Here is a 19,849-nt window from a genome sequence, read left to right on the forward strand (position 1 = left end):
CATTACATCCTCCTTGATGACCATCCACTGTTTAAACTTAATGTCTAGTGTTAAACATGAGTACCAACCCAACCTCATATACTATACTATTCTCACTGGGAAACTATATAATAAAGCATCAAGAAACACTAGTCCAAATAACCAATCATAATCATTTGGCCTATCTTATTTACAATCCATTAACACATCCTTCTTCTACACATCATTACTATTTTCCCTTTTATACATCTAAATTACTATCATAGCTCTATAAGTTTCAACTAACTTCTTTTTTTTAACCTCAAGAGAAGCCTAAATTAATGATACTAAACCACCAAATACTTCATTGATATCCTATACCTTTTTAAACACAATAAATTTCATCAATGAATCCTTCCGCACTTCAAGCAAACAATAGCTCACATTAACTAATAACTCCTTCTTCATCCTCCACTAAAATAACACACAAGGACATATCACTTTAACACATCTCAATAATATGCACAAGTTTACCTCTACACTTTCTACCAATCGCCATTCCCACTTTTCTTATCACTACTCTTCTATACCCATACTTCTAACTATAATAAGGTTCTAATATTCATAAATCATAACAAAAAGTTCATAACATCCCTCAAATGCACACTACGTTTAACAATCTAGGTTTATACTATCTACTTTCATGAGCACTATCTGTATGGAAAAGGGTCAATAGGCAATCTGAATACATATCTAATTCTGTCTCAGCTAGACAACTCATAAGGATGAGAATGTAACTTTCAACTTGAAAGACTTATGAAACACTAGAGAGCTCCTCTCAAGCCCTTTGTATGACTTCTGAAATTTTCGATAGTAAATCTGAGAGCATTATTTGGAGAGGAATTGGAACTTCCTGATCATGTTATCTTGTGAATATGTCATAGATAAATAAATTTGTGATAACACATGAGTAGACAGGAGTTTCTGAAGGAACAACTTTACAGCACGATCTAGAGTATAAAAAGAAGGGAAACTTTTTCTTAAATACCCTGTAGCATCTCGACGAAAAATACAGACGTCTCCATACTATTTTGCAAGACTCTACTAGACACGGCTTCACAGACACCCTAGGAAACTTGAACCTTGTGCTGTGATACCAAGTTTGTAACGCCTCAAAAATATGTCCCGAGATATCACACAGTGCTTAGGACCACAAGTAATCCCAAGCTAACCCATGACTGGTATATTTTTAAGCAATTGATTAAATAGGTATGAAATAATAGAGTTTACTATGAGAAAATATAAAAATGATGGAGTCTTTGAAATTACAATACTGATACAACTTTTTCATTCTGATAAAGTCTGAAAAGATGAACTAGAATTACATAACTGACTCTAACTGACGTCTATGAAACCTCTACTATATTGGCTATATATAGTTGGGATGCGACTCTAACTACAACTAATCAATACATATGAGTAAGAAAGTAAAGTATATAAATAACATCTAACTAAAGTCCCGAAGAAAGAGGACTCATTATTTGCTGGCTGAAATCTGCAACTGTCTAAATATGGTATATGTGCTACAACTCGTACCTACATTATGAGATAATGTAGCACATAGACATATATGTGGATCAGTACTTTGAGGATATGCTGAGTATATGGGGGTGAATGCATAAGTAAAAAATTATCTCATCATTATAATTCGTAAAATAATGCATGCTAAATATAAATGACTCACATAAGCTGAAATATCTGAAATACTAAAATCTAAAATAATAAGAAAAAAATCATACTTTATAAATATAGTGAGTCATAATATTTAGTTCTGAAAGATGTACTAATGTTCTGTGTGTAAATCATACTGTCTAAGTGCAAAAAAAAGCTCACTTCTGAATCTGAAATCTGTAGCTAATATCTTTCTGTAAAACATAATCTGACTAAAATTTGTGAGTCTTTACACTTAGTTTACTAAAAGCTTTTCTGTTAATCTTTTCTAAAATCATTAGTCTGTAGGGAAAACACTTTATGTTAAGGCTTTAGGAATCTAAAAAAAACCACAGCTTCTAAAATACATGCTTTTATCTCAAGGTTTTAAACCAATAGACTGCTTTAAGAGTAGGGGACTTCTTTTGGGAGGTTCTTCTAACCAACATAAACCATGTGAGCATTCATGGAGTCCAACGTCTTACCCACATTGGGGAGAGCTGTTCTATCATTTCCATCGGAATAGAACCTTTATCTTAAATGGTCACAATCTTAGTCATCCACATAGAAGTGGGAATAATCTTAATCCTATAGTGGAACGTGGAACGTATTTCTGGGGCATGAAACCTTGATAACATACCCATCTCGGTGCTAAATACTACTCCCATTCTTATGCTCAGGATCTTAGCAAATCCACTTCAGAATAGCAGAAGGGTCTACAAGAAAAACAATTATGCTCTTTATTTTCTTTAAATCTCAAGTCATATGAATAATGTGGATTCTTTATCTTAGCTTAGGACCAAATGTCAAATTTTTATCAAAAATCTGAGAATAATCTTATCATAGGGTGCACGTAGCACAAACAACCTTGAAATAGCAATCTTTTATTAGGGCTTAATGACCCATGCATCAAACTCACGTTAAAATATCAAAATGTTCATGCTAGATAATGTAAAATTTGATAAATTAATTCAAAATCTGAAAATTTCCTAAATATGCATGAAAATATGAAAATAATCATGTAATTAACTTCTAAATCACGGGAAATCTCATAAGCTTGTGAATAACAATAATGGGTATAAACCCTAACTTGAATTTCATGGGAAATCATATAAAAATTCAGTAAAATTGGAATTAAAATAAGTTTTTGGGCACAAGGACGAAATAATTGTCCTTGTTCATAGCCCCACATACCTTAATTGATGATCTTAGATAAGAAATCTTGAATCTTAAATTCCTATGATGCTTTTGAAGATGAGTTCTTGGAGTTCTTGAATTGGAAATTCTTAATCTTGAACTATCTTGGAGAATTGATGAGGAAAATTGAATTTCTTGGAGAGTAAGTTTGAGCTTTAGGGTTTTCTTTTGAAAAAAAATTGATGAATAAGTTTCACTTGAATTCCTATTTGTGTTCTTGAATATTGTTTCTTGAAGAAGATAACTCAAATTGATGTTCTTGGGAATGTTCTTCTTGAACTTCTTGGAATAGAAAGCTTAATTCTTGATTGTTTTCATGAATAGAAGGTGATGTAATGGATGAATCTCGAAGAGAATTGATTAAGGTTTGTTCTTGGGAGTAAAGTAGGATAATGGAGGCAAAATAATGCCCCAATGGCGGCTATTATTGCTATATTGCGACCTGAGTTGAGGGGATGGAAGACCCCATTGTCCCTCATTAATCTTAATCAGAAATTCGTAACCTGTATCCCGATTTTGCTCTTCACCGTGACGCGGTATCATCGCGGCAGCTTACTGCCTCACATAAAAATGGCTATAACTTTTTGCTCGGGTGATGGATTAAGACAAAATTGGTATCGTTGGAAAGATAATTCAATTATTTAAAATTTGGTGGGTCTTGAGATATAAGATTCTACATTGATAAAAATCTATACACTTTCAAAGTTGACCCTTGTAGAATTAAACACCAAACTTTGAATGAATATAATGTTCTTAGCTCCACTTGGATCTAAGTGAATTCTATGAATATTATTCACCTAATAAGAAATTCACTTACTTAGGATAAAAGTCATGGAAAAAATTTTCGAATGATGGATTAAGAACACGACGATTAAACCTTCACCACGACGCAGTGAATCACGTTAAGCCACGGGAAAAGGACGAGTGCGAATTTCCACTCTGGCGCGACGCGGTGCTATTGCGTTGCGCCACTGGAAATTGAAAATTGAATATTTGGACCTCTCTGCGATGTGCCAATATCACGAAGGTCTACTGGAATTGACAATTATGAAATTGTCCTTCACCGTGATGCGGTGGTTGCTCAGGTGGGACACTGTCAACTTAAAAATGCACTAACTCCTCAACCGAGTTTCGAATTTGGGAGAATTTGGTATTGATGGAAATCTTATTCAATTTCCCACATAATGGAAGGTATAAATCTGGAAAATTCCATATGAAATAATTATTCTTCTTTTTGGAAGCTATTCCTTATCATTCTAGGAACGAATTTAAGCTAGGCAAACTACGGGGTGTTACACTAATACGCCCTATTATCTTACAAAAGATCCCAAAGTGTCTAACTCATAAGTCGTACGAGTTGTTTTAAGTTTAAAAAGGGGGCAGAACAGTGGTACAATACCACTTATCATTCGGAAACAAAACAATTTCAAAAGGGTATAATGACTGAAATGCCCTTTAAATAAATGAATTTGGGAAATCTTGTCTAGAATAGGCTGCCTCATGCTGTGAGGCCTGTTGACATCTATTTTTGGCTCTCCATACTTAAAATTAGTACTTTTAGGCTTTGTGATCGTTAAAGTACACAAAATGCTGTTTTTCACACATTTTTTTTTTATAATTTTTTAACGATAATAATCATTTTTTAGGATTTTTTATTAATTTATTGTCATATTTTAACTTTGCATTATTTATTGATAATTATCCCTAATTTCGTAAATTTTAGAATTTTTATCAGTTTATTATCATATATTTGCATAGTTATCTACATACGTACATAGCATAACACTGCAATTCTTTCTTACATATTATAATTTTAAATGTTTATAGTGTAATATAGTTTTTTAGATAATTATATTTTTTATTTATTATTTATATTTTTCTGTAATTATAAATTGTCATTCATATTCTTGTATAATCCATAAACGTAAGTCGGTTCACTTATTTTTATACACAGAGCGATAAATCAAGTCAAGGTCTCGTTGCTTTTTAAAAGTTGACACTTGAGGTGACAGATTGATATTTTTGTCCATTAAATAAAAAGTCTTTGTACATAGATTAAAAGAAGATATATGTATTAATGAAGATAGTAGTAGAAGGATATTACAGTAGATATTATTACCATTTGTAGGGGGGTGCGCGGATTTAATAGGTCTAATAGATTGATTAGGTCTCTAGTGAATCTATTTTTATTTATGCGTGGATATTTTTTAAATTTTGTTTCAATATCTTTTAATAATTTACTTTTTTCGTAAGATATATTCATTAATTATTTTATCCTGTAGTAATTGCAGAGTTACAAATTTCTGTATAATAATTTATCCTATCTGTGCTATAATGTATATCTAATTCTAGATTTTCAATGTTATTTATTATCTTGTGTTGTTCTTCTCGTAGTGAGTTTTTTAAATTATATAAACTATCACATGTACTTTTATCTAAATTTTCTAAGGTTTTTTCTATCCATACTAATTTTTCTTTTAGGTTTTCCATTATTTTTCTAATTCGGTTTCTATAATTAATTTCATTATTTAGATTTTCTTGATTTTCTCTAGTTTGTCTAATATATTCTAACATTTTTTAATCTGAATAATATCCTTCTGGGTAAATTTCCTCGTATAACTGTTCTAGACAATTTGTAGTTTCAATTTCATAGTTTATTACCTCTTCTAATATTATTTTCTTAATATCTATTATTTCTATATCTTTGAGTATATATAAGATTAAAACTTTAAGATAATCTAGGTAATCTATCTTTTAAAATTGGTTTTATTATAGTGTTTTGTAGTTGTTTGTTTTAGCCTTAATAGTTTTTGCATATTTTTATTAAGAAATTTTATATCTTTATTTTCCATGTATTTATCTATATTTATTTTTATCTGTTTTTCTAGTAACTGTATTTTTATTTTTTTTATATCTTTTTCTAAAAATTTTATGTAACTTATCATCGTAAGTATTTATAAGAGTAGTTAGGTAGATATGGTATATAATTTACTCTAGTCATGTAATATTTACCAAAAGCTTTTTCTAATATGATTTTTCTTATATCTGCTACTTTTATATTTCTAAGTGCATACAAAATAAGTATTTTGAATTTATCTACCATCACATCAGATAAATTATCATTCATTTTCATAAAATTGCTTTTTTCAAAATATTTCCTTCAACCATGTACATAACAAAATATGGTCATCTTAGCTTACTATATACTAGATTATTCTTAAATAATATGTTCTTCCGTCACTATTAACATGGTAATCCGGATACTTTTTCCCTTAAACAACGCCTCTACTCTGGTTACTCCCCGCCACGGCTTCTTGCCTCATTGGTTTCACCTTTAGGATGGCATAGTACTTAGGGATATTTCTCCGTTTCCTCTTTGTTAATAAACTTCTTAACATATTATTCTTCGAATAATTCTACTATAAAGTAACTAGTATGAATTTATTTTATCATATCATGATTGTTGGGAATTATGAAATTAGCTATTCATAATCATAAATGGATATACCTGTTCAGGTAGCTTTGATATTTCTGAAGTTTGTTGCTCCATAGCTTTTTCTATTGGAATATGTTTATTTTATTAACTGAGTAAAATATTTTTTATGGAGTGGAGAGAGGAAAGTTGCTTCAACGCATGAAGGCTTGCCTTTGCAATGCCTTCTGCCTTTGTTATATATAGAACGAAAATTTACAAACTTTCTTTACACGTTTTCTAAAAACTAAAAATTTAAAACTTAAAGAAAATAAAGTCAACAAAAATGGCCTATGGCCTATCCTACTCTAAAGAAAAGTCATAAATGTAAGAAAAGTAATAATTGCTTTACATTATTGTATCATAAGAAAAATTTGTACAATAAGTCCAAATATCTTCCGTTGTCGTATCTGCTCCATTATTGCTCTTTATCTTATCTTTCCAGCTGGCATTTTGTCTTCTTGATTTTTATTCTAGATGTACCTCTGGAATAATATTATCTTCTCCATTGCACCTCGAACATTGGTGGTCTGGATATTTGTGTCCAATTATTTTACAGTATCTTGTTAGTAGTCCGTCTGAAATAAATCCTTTTTTGATTGCTCTTGCGGTAGATTGTTTTTCTGGGTTGAGTAGCGTCATTATCCATTGTCTTACATCTTCCATATCTGCTTGTCGTAGCTCTTTCGAATTTGAATATATCATTTGATGATCTCTTGAATAGTAGCTCCATATTGGGTTTCCGTTAGTATAATTATTTGCTAATTCTTGAATGATCGTAGCTAGTCCAATAAGTCGTTTATTTGCATAAAAATCTGGTATCTCAATTCTGGGTATCTCCAGTTGTTGCGTAATATCTTCTGGTATAATCATATCTCTTGTTAGTCCTATCTTTACAACTTGTATAACTAGTTTTATTTCATCATATAATATCTCTGCTGGTGCAGTATAACACTTTATATAAAATAAATTTCCTTTTGTTATTCTTTTGTAGGTAGTGAATATCTTGTAAAATTCTTCCATAGTTGTTAGCTCTTCTCCGTCTTGGGTATATATGGTATTTAGTAGTCCATAGTCAAAACAGGTTTTAACTAGGCTTGGGTTAGTTTTGGGTAGTGCAATTAATTTATTATATCCTTGTAATTTTTGCGTTATATAATTGGTATTTGGTTCCTTGATGTCTGTAGCTCTGGGGTTATGGTTTAGAAAGGTTTGTACTCTGTATATATTTTCTATGTATTTCTGGGCGGTGTAGTTGTATACTTTTTTATCTTTGTTTAGGCTATCTCGGTATGTGTTAACTTGTGGGGGTATGAATAAATGGTCTTTTTGTGTTTTTGGTGTAAATGATTTTTCAAATATTTTATTCATATTTACATTCTGGTATCTTGGTCTATTAACTCCTTTGCTTGTACCTGCAGAAGTAGATTGATAAATGTTATGGGCTTTATGGAGTGTCCCAACGTCTCCTTCTAGCTCTGGATTTTTAATGTCTTTCGATCGACATAGCTCTACACACTGCTGAGTTAGCTGATTTGTAGCTATAGACTTCAGTTTATCTTCATTAGTCTTTAGCTTTTCTATCTCATTACCCATACTGTCCACTTTCATTGAAAGCGTAGTTAGGGTGTTAAGTATTTTTTCTAGAGTATCTTCCTCTACTATTTCAGTCTGTGTAGCTTTGTCTTGATATGTAATCTGCAATAACATTTTTGTTAGTACTGATCACTTCAATTGTAAATGTGAAATTTAATATATTTAAAACTAGTCTCCAAATCTCTTTTGTTGTAACTGAATTTTGTATTTTCTTTGTTAACCACCAGCGTACCTGTGTATTATCTGTTCGTACAATAAATTTGTTATATACAATATATGGCTCAAATGCTAATAAACATTTATATAATGAACATAATTCTTTCCTATTTATTTCTCATTTTATTTCTGTCTCGTTGAATGTACCTGAGTAGTATCTACAATGATGTTCTATTTTTTCTGCTTCATATCGATATTTAAGTACTCCTCCGTAACTATATTCACTAGCATCTGCTTCTACTATATATATAAATTTTCTATTTTCATCTGGAAATTGTAATTTTGGTAATTCTCTACAAAGTAATTTTATTTTTTGAACTTGTTTTTTATCTTTTTCATCATAATTATATTCTATATCCTTTTTTAATTTTTTCTGCAGTGGTTTTAAGGTTTCTGCTAATTTTGGAATATATTCTCTTACTTGGTTTACTAATCCTAAAAATGATTGTAATTTCTTTTTTGTATCTAATTCTTCTTTCGAATTTATTATTTTTTGTACTATATGTTGTTGCATTTTTACTCCACTTTTATCTATTTGTATTCCTAAAAATTCTATCTGGTTTTTCATAATTTCAGCATTCTTTTTGCTTAGACTTATTCCCGATTTTTCTATTATATCTGTAAACTGTTCTAATAATTTTAAATGTTCTTCTTTGATTTTTGTATATAATAATATATCATCTATGTACACTATACAATTAGATAATTGTTTAAAATAATTATCCATAAAATGTTGGTATCTACCTGGTGCATTTTTATATCCAAATGGTAACACGTTCCATTCATAAAATCCTTGTGGTACCGTAAATGCGGTTAATTCTTTAGATTCTTCTTCTAGCTTTAGGTGGTAAAATCCTGATTTACAATCAAATTTGCTAAAATAATTATATCCTTGGATTTGTCTTATTTTTAATATCTTATTTGGTATCGGATAATTATATGTTATAGTTTTTGCATTTAAATTTCTATAGTCAATAACCATCCTACTTTTTCCTCTTTTTTGTTCACTATGTTTATTTACTATAAATGCTGGACTATTATGTTTACTATTACTTTTTTGTATATATTGTTTTTCTAATAATTCATCTATGTGCATTTTAAATTCTTTTAAATCATCAAAATTATATGTTAATGGTTTTTGTGTTATTATGCTATTTTTATCTATTAATTCAATTTTTATAGTAGTTTTATGTTTTTCCCATCCTTTTAATGGATCTTCACTATATAATTGTTCTAATTTTTTTTGAATTATTTCTATTTTATTTATTGAAAATGTAGTTATTTCTATTTTATTTATCGAAAATACTACTAGTTCTACTGTATCTTCAGTATTTTTTATATTTTCTAACTTTTATGTAATTTTTCACTTCCTTTTATCCAATCAGTTTTCTTTCTTATTTTATTATTAACTCTTTTTGCTTTTACTTTTTGTTTACATGGTGTTGTAAACCACCAGTCTGTTTTGGTTATTATATGTGGGTATAATTTATCTAAAAATGGCATTCCTAAAAGTATATCTTTTGATGTTAATTCATAATTATAAATTTCTTCTATTGTTAATATCTTATCCCATACTTGTATTTTTACATTCTTAGCTTTATAAGTAATTAGGCTTCCTTCATTATTAATCCTTTAACTATTATTGGTGTTTTTAATTTATCCCATTTGCTTTCTGGTAAGCAATTATATCTACATAAATTAGCTTCTGCTTCTGTATCTATCATAGGCGTATAATATCTAGTGTAATATCCTTCTACTACTATCTTCATTAATACATATATCTTCATTTCATGTTAAGGCTATTTTTAAGAATAACTTTTCTTTGTTATATGTTAAGGTTAATTGTGTATGTTCTATATTATATGGTTTTACTTGTTCTAACCATTTTATTCCTAATATTATATCTGCTTTTTGCATTTCTTCCTTTATTTCGAAATCTATTTTTATTTTTCTCACTCCTAATATTATTTCTTTTTCTGCTATATTTTTATTATTTATTAAACTTCTTGGTAGATCTGGGCATATATCATTGTCAGTTTTTATTTCTTCATTTTTTACTAGATATTTTGCTATATGATTTTCTTCTTGTCCTGTATTTAAAAGTATTAGGTATTCTTTTTCATTTATTTTTCCTGTTATGTAATATTGGTTTAAATTACTTATTGAATTTGTTTCATAACTTGTTCTTTTTGATGAGCTTGATGATTCTGGTTTTTCATTAGCTATTCTTTTTGTTGTACTTGTTCTATCATTTACTATTTCTAAATTTTCTTCTGTATCTATGTCTCTATAGGTATAGTCATTATAATCTATTGTTTTTACTATTTGTTCGAATGGGCTTTCTATTTGTATTTTGTTAATCTTATTTTTTCCTGTTATTTTATGTTTTGTTGTTAATACATATAGATTTTTGCATCTTGCTGTAAATATTTTACTTCCTGGGGTTAATTCTATTCCTGATATTTTCCAATATAATACTAATGATTTATCTATATTTCTATCTGTTACTGCTACTGAATAATTTGCACTTATTATAAATTTAAATTTTTGATATATTAGATTTCCTTTTACGGCAGTTATTATGCTCTTTTCTATAGGTTTTATAATTCTATCGTCTGCTAAATATAATTCTATTGGTGTATCTATTCCTTCCCTAAAACATGCTTTTATTAATATCTCTGTACCTCCAAGGTGTACATATTTTATTGGATCTCCTTTACTTTTTATATCATTTATTTCTTTATTAATTATTCTTTTTGTTACTAGTGGTATACTAGCTTTTCCTTTTGCATATCTGCAGTCTATTACATGTTCTTTTTGACATACTACATAATATTCATCTTTTTTCCTAATAAAAATATTTTTTACTGTTGGTATTTTAACACTTAAATCTAATTCTTTCCCTTTTATTTCATCAAATATGTTACTGTCAAATATTATTTTTTGTTCCGTTCCTTCATCATTTAAATATTCTTCCTTTGTTATTATTTTTATATCTTCTTCAGTCATTTGATTCATCTATTTCGCTATCTATTTCATTATCTGTTTCGTTTTCTGAAATTTCATATATACTATCTTCACTTTCTAATTCATAATCTATATAATCTATCTGCATATATTCTGTATTATCTATTCTTATTTCTGATATTTGTTTATTTTTTGGATTTTTAGGTAATTTACAATCTCTAGCTAAATGTCCTAACTTTCCACAATTATAACAAGTACATTCTTTTATAGATTTCTTTTTTCTATATGGTCTTTTATGTGTATAATTTTTTACATAATATCTTTTTCTTGGTTTCTTATATTTATATTTTGATTTTTTATATTTTTTATATTTCTTATGTCTTTTTCTTTTCTTATAATATCTTTCTTCGCATCCAAATTGGGGTGCTATTTTATTTTTGCAACAAGCTAAATTTCTTATTAATGTTTTTTTCATTTTTAATTCTTCTCTATATTTTTCACATAAGTTTCTATACCATTGTTGTAAATATTTTATTCTTGCTCCTAACGTATCTACTATTTTTGCTTCTTCCCAACTTTTTATTATTTTCGAACTAAATGGCTCGGGTAATTTATTAAAATACAATTTTCTTATTTCTTTACTTTCTTCTATACTATATGCTCCTTTATAATAATATTTTTTAAATGCGCAAGTATATTCATCTATATAACACATATTACATATTGCTAATTTTAACATTAAATTTCTATTCATATCTCTTTCTTCATTTTGTTCTTCTTCGATTGTTGTCGTACTACCAAATTCATCTTTTATAGCTGTTTCATATTTTTTTAATAATTCTATAGGTGTTAGTTTAGTTGTTGTCGATGATGTTCCTTCTATAGGTTTATTAGTTCTTAATACTTTTTTGCTATTTTCGGTTAAATTTGCAAACCATAGTTTTACTGATCCTATTAGTGTTTTTTCTATATATTCCGGTGCATCTGTTATATTTATATTATTATCTAATAATTGTTTTGTCATATATCCTATCCATAATTGTATTGTTTTTTCTGAATCTATTACACAGTCTAGATCTAAAAAGTTATAATTTTTATTCACTATTTGTTTTGGTATCCATTTATCATATTCATTATATTTTTTAAACTTATTCTTATAATATATGGATTTTCTTGTTTCTGTTGTTTTAGGTATTATATTTCCTTTTTCTTTTTTATCAAGAGTATTTATTTCTGTGTGGGTATTTTCTAAGTTTTCCTCATTAATTTCTTTTTGTTCTTCATTGATTTCTAAATTTTTTGTATTTGTTAATATTTCTGTATATGTTTCACTATCTTCGGACTCATAATTATCTGTCTCTTCAATATCTATATTATTTATTTCTAATTCTTCGTTTTTTATTTCTAATTTTTCCTTAAATTGATTTATCTCATTTAGTAATTTCTGTTCTCTATCTTTTTCTTCTTTTTCTTTTTGTCTTTGTTCATACAGTTCTTTTAACATTTGTAATTCTTTTTCTAATTCAGCAATTCTACTATTTTTGGTTTCTTCTATTTTTCGTATTTCTTCCGTAGTGTGTTGTCTTATTTTTTCTATTTCTTTTTTCCTATCTATCTCTTCATTTTCTTTTTCTATTCTTACCATTGCTGTTAATTTATCTTCTAATTTTAATTCTTCTTTTTCTAACATTAGATATAAATGTTCGCCTATTTTCTTATATCTTCGTCCTAGATTAGAAAATACTATTTTTATTTTTGATCCTTCGTAGTTTTCATATATTTTTTCATCTATTATAAATTCTTCTTTATTCATTTTATTGTGAATAGTTCATGTTGATATACATATTCTAAACTATTTATTTGTGATTCTAATTTTGATATTTCATCTTTTTGTGTATCTATTGAATTTTTACTAACTCCGGCAAATATATTATAATGTAGTCTTTCTATTCTTATTTTTAATTCTTTACGTTTTTCAGAGATAATTTGTTTTAGTTCTTTATATTGTTGTATTTTATTCATTTTAATTATATTTCTAATATCTTGGTGGATATCTAAATCTAATTTTATCATAATTAGGTGGTATATGTTTTATTCTTCTGGATTTTAAATGTGTTATTAATTTTGATTCAATACTAGATATTAATGTAATTAAGTAGGCTAATTTTTGTGGATTTTCTTTTGTTTTATTTAGACTTATATATTCTGAATAGTTACTAATTAAAGATTCTTTAATTTTTCTAAAAGCTTCTCTATTTTTAAATGGTCTTCGCATAATTAATTAATTATAAGTAAATTGTTTTAACTCTAACAATAACCTACGGCTGAGAAGAGTCTTAAGAAGACAAGAAAGGGTCAATTTTTATTTTTTGGTTAAACATGGGGTCACTTTTATTTATAATATAAAGAAAAAGGGGTCAATTATTGAGATGCATTTTTCAACTACCTACTGATTTTATCTCCTTTCTTTTTATCACAAAAATATACCTCCACACATATAAACACAAAATACTCAGACCACACATACACACAAAAACTATTGCTTCTCCACCATTCTTTTTCTTTCTTTTTCTCCCCTTTTTCTCTCTCTTTCTCTCACTCCCCAAAAGCCTTAAACCGCCACCGGCGAACCAACGGTGATTCGGTGGAATCCCCCTTCCTTTGCCTCACCACTTTGACAATCACCAAGAAACCATCAGTGCCACCCCTTGTCTCCCTTTCTAGCAAAACACCACCAATTTTTCCTCTTTTCGTTGTTCCTTTTTTGCGCTGCCTTGCCGAAGGTCGTGGCCGGCGAGATTCAACCGTACCACCGCTACGCGCCACCCAACACCGCTAAAATAGCTGCACCACCACAAACCACCACCTTCTCTTCCTTATCACTATTTCGGCCAACCAAGAACAAACCCATGTCAGATTCCGGCTAAACTCAATCGGAAATGATGAGCCATTGTCGGTTTATTTATCAGTTTTTCAGATCTGGGCGACAATACTATGACAATACAAAATATGACATCGCAATTTGAAGTTATTCTATTTCTTTGTTAAATTGTTGGTACGTCTCTTTTATTGAATTGCCCGTGTCATTTTGTTCTATAATCTAAATTGATATTTTTGAATTTTGTGGTGATTGATAATATTTTTCAGTAAGTGCCTCTGTTTCGTATGGTTTCGGCTTAGTTTTGAATTGTTGACTCTATTTACTAATTGTTTCTTTATTTGTATTGACATTTATTAACAATTTACTTTAATAGCTTTATGTTATTTGTGGCTTTAGTTTATTTAATTATTATATTGTAAGATTTTTTCTTTTGTTAAATTTTGTTTGCAGTTTTGATTATCCTATTTGAGTTGTATTGTGTCAATTATTGTTTTGATTAATTTATCCTTTCAAGATATGTTGTTATCGTTGGTATTAATTTGATATGACCAATGACATTATCTTTCCGTTAGATTTTTGAGGCCATTCCATTATAAAAGACGGATGTTATTTTCTCAAATTTATTATTTTATATCAAGGATCGACACTTGGACGATGAAGAAATTTTTCATCGATTTTTGAGGCCTTTGCAAACAAAGAGACGGATATTACGTATATAAATATGTAATAAAATAAATTAATTCGGGCAATGATGAAATTTTTATAATTTTCTTTAAAAATTTATCTGAGCCCGCTTTTTAACAAAAATTATACTTTTAAATACATATATGCACACATACCTTTATAATTTATTTTGTAATTAGTTATTTGTTACTAACTTTGTTATTAGAAATGTTTATACAGATTATTGGGAATACTCGTTGGGAATGGCATGCAAAGAAGACCTTAAATTTTGTGTTTGTATTTTTATATTTTTATACTTGTACAAATACTATCATAGTGAAATTTTATTTTTTGGGGCGTTGGACGGGCATATTCTTTATTTATACAAACTTCACCACGTGTATATGCAAACATAGGCCGTTAACTTTTATACAAAAAAGAATTAAATTAATTTAGATATTTAATCAAACAGAATTAAAAATACTTTCTTTTATGAATTCTTTTTCATTTTTCAAACAATTTTCTTATGTACTTTGATTGCATGTCTTTACATACTTTCACGTTCATATTTTTACAATGACATATGTAACTTATACACACTTTAAATGAAGATTATTTTAAAATGCATTCTATATTTATATTTTAAACATCGATTTTTTCCTTCATCTTTTAATAAACCTAAGTCTGGCTAGAAACCACATTTGTGGATTCTGAAGGGTGCCTAATTCCTTCCCTTTGAAATAATTTTAACCCTTACCTGGAATCTAAAATGGTTTCGCAGATTAAATAAAGTCACACTTGTTAAACAAATAAGTAGGTTTCCTATTTTTCCTTAAAAATTAGGTGGCGACTCTGTGCAAAATCAATTCTTTTTGAGTCCATAATGTCATGCTCGTTTGACCTTTGGTAAAAATCGGGTATGACAAGGTCCATTGCGCCTTGGTAGCTTCGCGGCGTCAGACTCCACGTGGGTTTCCAGCTACATGGAACTCTCTCAATCACGCGAGGTGGCTTCTTTGCAATTTCTCAAAAGTTTTACGATGGTCCTGGCACAGGGCTCATCGTGGGGGCCTCTGTCATAACCCAAATTACCATGAGTGGCACCCATACAAATCTTCCTGTGGGAGAACTAACTAAATTGAACCATTACCCTATCACTTAGTCATTATTAAGATGATATTATCATAAAATTGACATAATACAATAATTTAGGACTAATTATTATTAATGTAGAAGTCAAATAAACTACTTACTAAAATCCCCAAGACCCGAAGGTCATCGTACAAGAACTACTAACAAAGATTGTGTCTAAAGAGATATTCATAAATAAAGTAAGTAAAGAATGTTTCATTGCCCGAAAGATGGAAAAGAACAAATAAGATGACCCATGATAGCCTGGAGACGGAGTGCCAACCCTTGGATCAAGATCTGCTATCAAACTCTAGAGGTGAGATCAGGTATGAACCTCTAGAATAATTTCTGCAATCAACAAAAGAAGAGTACAGGGTAGTATCAGTACAAACTACTATTTACTGGTAGGTATCATAGGCCAACTCAATTTAATAGCATGTACACACCATAAATTAGATAACAAGTAGACAGACATCATCACATAACAAATACTCAATGCATCAACAATACAATAACAACAGGTCAAACAGTACTCATAAATAAGCCAAATAACCATCAAGAGCATCAACCATATTATAAACATCCACAGAATCAACACAAATACGTACACACATGCTATGGGACTTATTTTTGTCCAAATACTCTGGACCTGCAGGGAACAATCTATGTTCACGTACTGCACCGGCGTGGTACCCGATCCAACATAAATATAAATGTACTGGTGTGGTACCCGATCCAACATAAATATAAATGTACCGGCGTGGTACTCGATCCAAGATAAATATAAATGTACTGGTGTGGTACCCTATCCAACATAAATACAAATGTACCAGCGTGGTACACGATCCAACATAAATATAAATTTGCTGGCGTGGTACCCGATCCAACATAAACATATCCGTACCGGCGTGGTACCCAATCCAACATAAATATAAATGTACCGGCATGGTACCCGATCCAACATAAATTTAAACGTACCGGCGTGGTACCCAATCCAACATAAATATAAACAAGTATTATCAATATCAATTTACACAACCTCACAACATACAACACAATGTACCAAGTTTACAAGTACACTTAAAGTCATAAGAGAGTTCCATCAAGTAAAATTTTAATAATCATTTATACACGCATCAACAGTCCAAACATCAACAATTTCAAGCATATTTGAATACCAATTAACAAGTATATAATTTAGGAGCTTACACAAAATTAAATTGAGTCTAAACTCCAATTAAACCATAACCTATCTCAACCAACGAATCCGAATGATACTAGTACACAAGTGTCCTGTCCTTCCTCATAAATTCAGAATGTTCAAAATCTGTTCAAATATACATAGCCCTCATAAGAGTATGAACTAGTATGTCAAATTTCAACTAAAATGGGTTATTATTCGGCCCCAAGTCAAGAATATTCACTCTAAAAATTCTAAACCTAAACCTCCATTATCAAAATTGTGGATATGAACATGTCTAGAGTTATTACTCAGCTTATTTATAATTTACATTATCGAGTATTGATGTCAACCGCAAGTTTAAGAACACTGTCAAGGGTCATGCATGGATTAACTGAGAGTTTAGGATTCTGCACACTTAAATTCCCTAAGAACATAACCTTGGCATTAGGATATCTAATGACTGGCTAATAATTACTTTCATCATTATTTTTTTTATTCAAATTGGCTTCAAAAAAATAAACCAGAAACCTTCAAAAAGACTGATCACAAAGATCCCTTTTTACCTTATCCAAGAGAACAACAAACATGCACGGTATTACTATATATATATATATATATATATATATATATATATATATATATATATTAGACGTATGCGTACTGTATGTTGGCCATAGTTGAAGAATAGTCTACAAGTTTAACAACAAAAACAATTGTTTTCTGGTTTTCAAGTAGAGCACAATCAATTTATAAATGATTAGGATAAAGTAACCACTATATGTATAAATTTACATCAATTTCCTCTATATCAGGTATGACTTTACTTATAGGCAATTATTATTACTGTAGTTAACACCTTACCTAAAGCTCGCCTTTTTTTTTTCTCCTTTCGTTCTTGCTTATCCTCCAAAGAATTAAACCCTATTAACCGAAAGTCCTTTCACGTAATATCTGATGGTAAAAGAATTGTGGTTTTAACCCATTAAACCATTAGTTTCACTAATCATCTAAAATACCCTAAACTTTTAATAAATACTCAAAATTTATTTCGAAAACCTCATAAACATAAATCAATTATGTATATTAACTAAAAAGTACATTCCTGACCTATTGAAAGTATTACTACACTAATTCGAGGTCATCTTGATAAAAGATTAACCATTATCGGGTTTAACTTTTTCAAATTCAATAACCCTGTTAATGACTTAAATTTCTTTCGAATATCTAAAAAAATTGGCTACTCATCCCATGAGTCACAATTCACATATACAAACTATGCGAAGGGCTAAAATATGGGAGATGAGAAAATTTTATTAACGATCGGGAGGGTCGTTACATCAGATACAAATTAAACAATCGTTCGTCCCCGAACGAGCAAACCAGAGACAAGAAGGGAAAATAAGAAATTATCAGAATCATCAAAAAGATATGGATACTTGCTACGCATGTCTGCTTCGGTCTCCCAAGTAGCCTCCTCAATAAGATCATTCTTCCATTGGACCTTCACAGACTCAATCTTCTTAGTCCACGACTTATGGACAACCATATACCTAGCTAAGACTATGCGTGCCCCTACCTCCCTAGACTCGGAAGGTTCACTCAGCATACAATAACACAAGACATATTCTTCACCCATATTATGCAACTTTCCTATACCAGCCGATAAATATAGGTGCATACTGGTGATAGGCAATGCACCAGCAGGAATAAATGCAAAGTACACAATCAATATCACAACTCATCATAACTATCCTCATCAGGACCATCACTATCGTAATCAATCTCCGGCCTTGCCGGATATCAACATATCATAAATATATCTTCTGACCTTGCTGGGTATCAACATTATCACAAAAGTATCCTCCGGCCTTTCTGGGTGTCAACATATCATCATAATAGTCATTACCAAATAAAATACACTAAAATATTCATAAAAATATTCATATCACCATAGAATATGTATCTAGTCAATACTTACCAACTACTCTCTATTAGCTAACCAACACTTATTATAATAGAATCACTAGTTCGCTAGTCATCATATAACCTCTAGTTATTAGCCTAAACATTATCCTTCACATAATCTTTATTCCTGGGATAGAAACTAACCACTATTTATTTAATAGCCAACATCTAACATCGAGTCAAGGTTTATCACTAGATCAAAACCTCCATTTATCAACCATTCATTATTATCAACTAATCATCCTATATTCGTTAATCATTACTAGACAACACATTACTATTGGTCATCAAACCACCTTTTATTAACTGACATCATTCATTATCTAACCATCTTTTACCAACTAATCCTTGCTTAGCTATTTATTAATTAACCATTTAGCAACTATTCAAATTTATTAACTAGTCACCTCTTACTACCAAAATATTTTATTATCTAGCCTCATTAACACACAACTCCTCATTTATCAAGTAATCAATATCACAAACTTAGTCATCAATACCAACTAATCTTCACCTATGCTAGATCCGACCTCACCATAAGTCATGCATTAACCATCGCTAGCTACCATGTTTCAACTAAGAAAAAATCATTAACTATTACGTTAGATTCCTAGCCATCACTAATATCCAATTAATAAAGTCGTAAGCAACATACCATAGCTTCCTTTGTCCCATACGGGGGATATGCATACAAACATATATACATTCACAAACTATAATCATATCTCTTACAATGATAAACACTTCTAAGATAATCAATCATTATCATTACAAGGCCCTTGGTCTATTAATTTATCCAGAATAGTCACAACATCATAATCACGACCTTATACCCATATACATATCCAAAACTCATATCAATAATCATATTTAGAAGCTATAGCATATCTCTAATCATCTCACATATAGG

The 19,849-nt window shown here is 29.6% G+C and overlaps 1 long non-coding RNA gene across 1 annotated transcript; it reads left to right on the forward strand.

Annotated features, from left to right (window-relative positions):
- The first annotated feature begins 13,539 nt into the window (after positions 1-13,539).
- Positions 13,540-15,030, forward strand: LOC124898984. Its single transcript, XR_007056126.1, has 2 exons — positions 13,540-14,171; positions 14,901-15,030. It is a non-coding gene; the product is annotated as an uncharacterized LOC124898984 (long non-coding RNA).
- Positions 15,031-19,849: the final 4,819 nt, after the last annotated feature.

This window comes from Capsicum annuum, chromosome 5 (genome assembly GCF_002878395.1).
Source record: "Capsicum annuum cultivar UCD-10X-F1 chromosome 5, UCD10Xv1.1, whole genome shotgun sequence".
Lineage (NCBI taxonomy): Eukaryota > Viridiplantae > Streptophyta > Magnoliopsida > Solanales > Solanaceae > Capsicum > Capsicum annuum.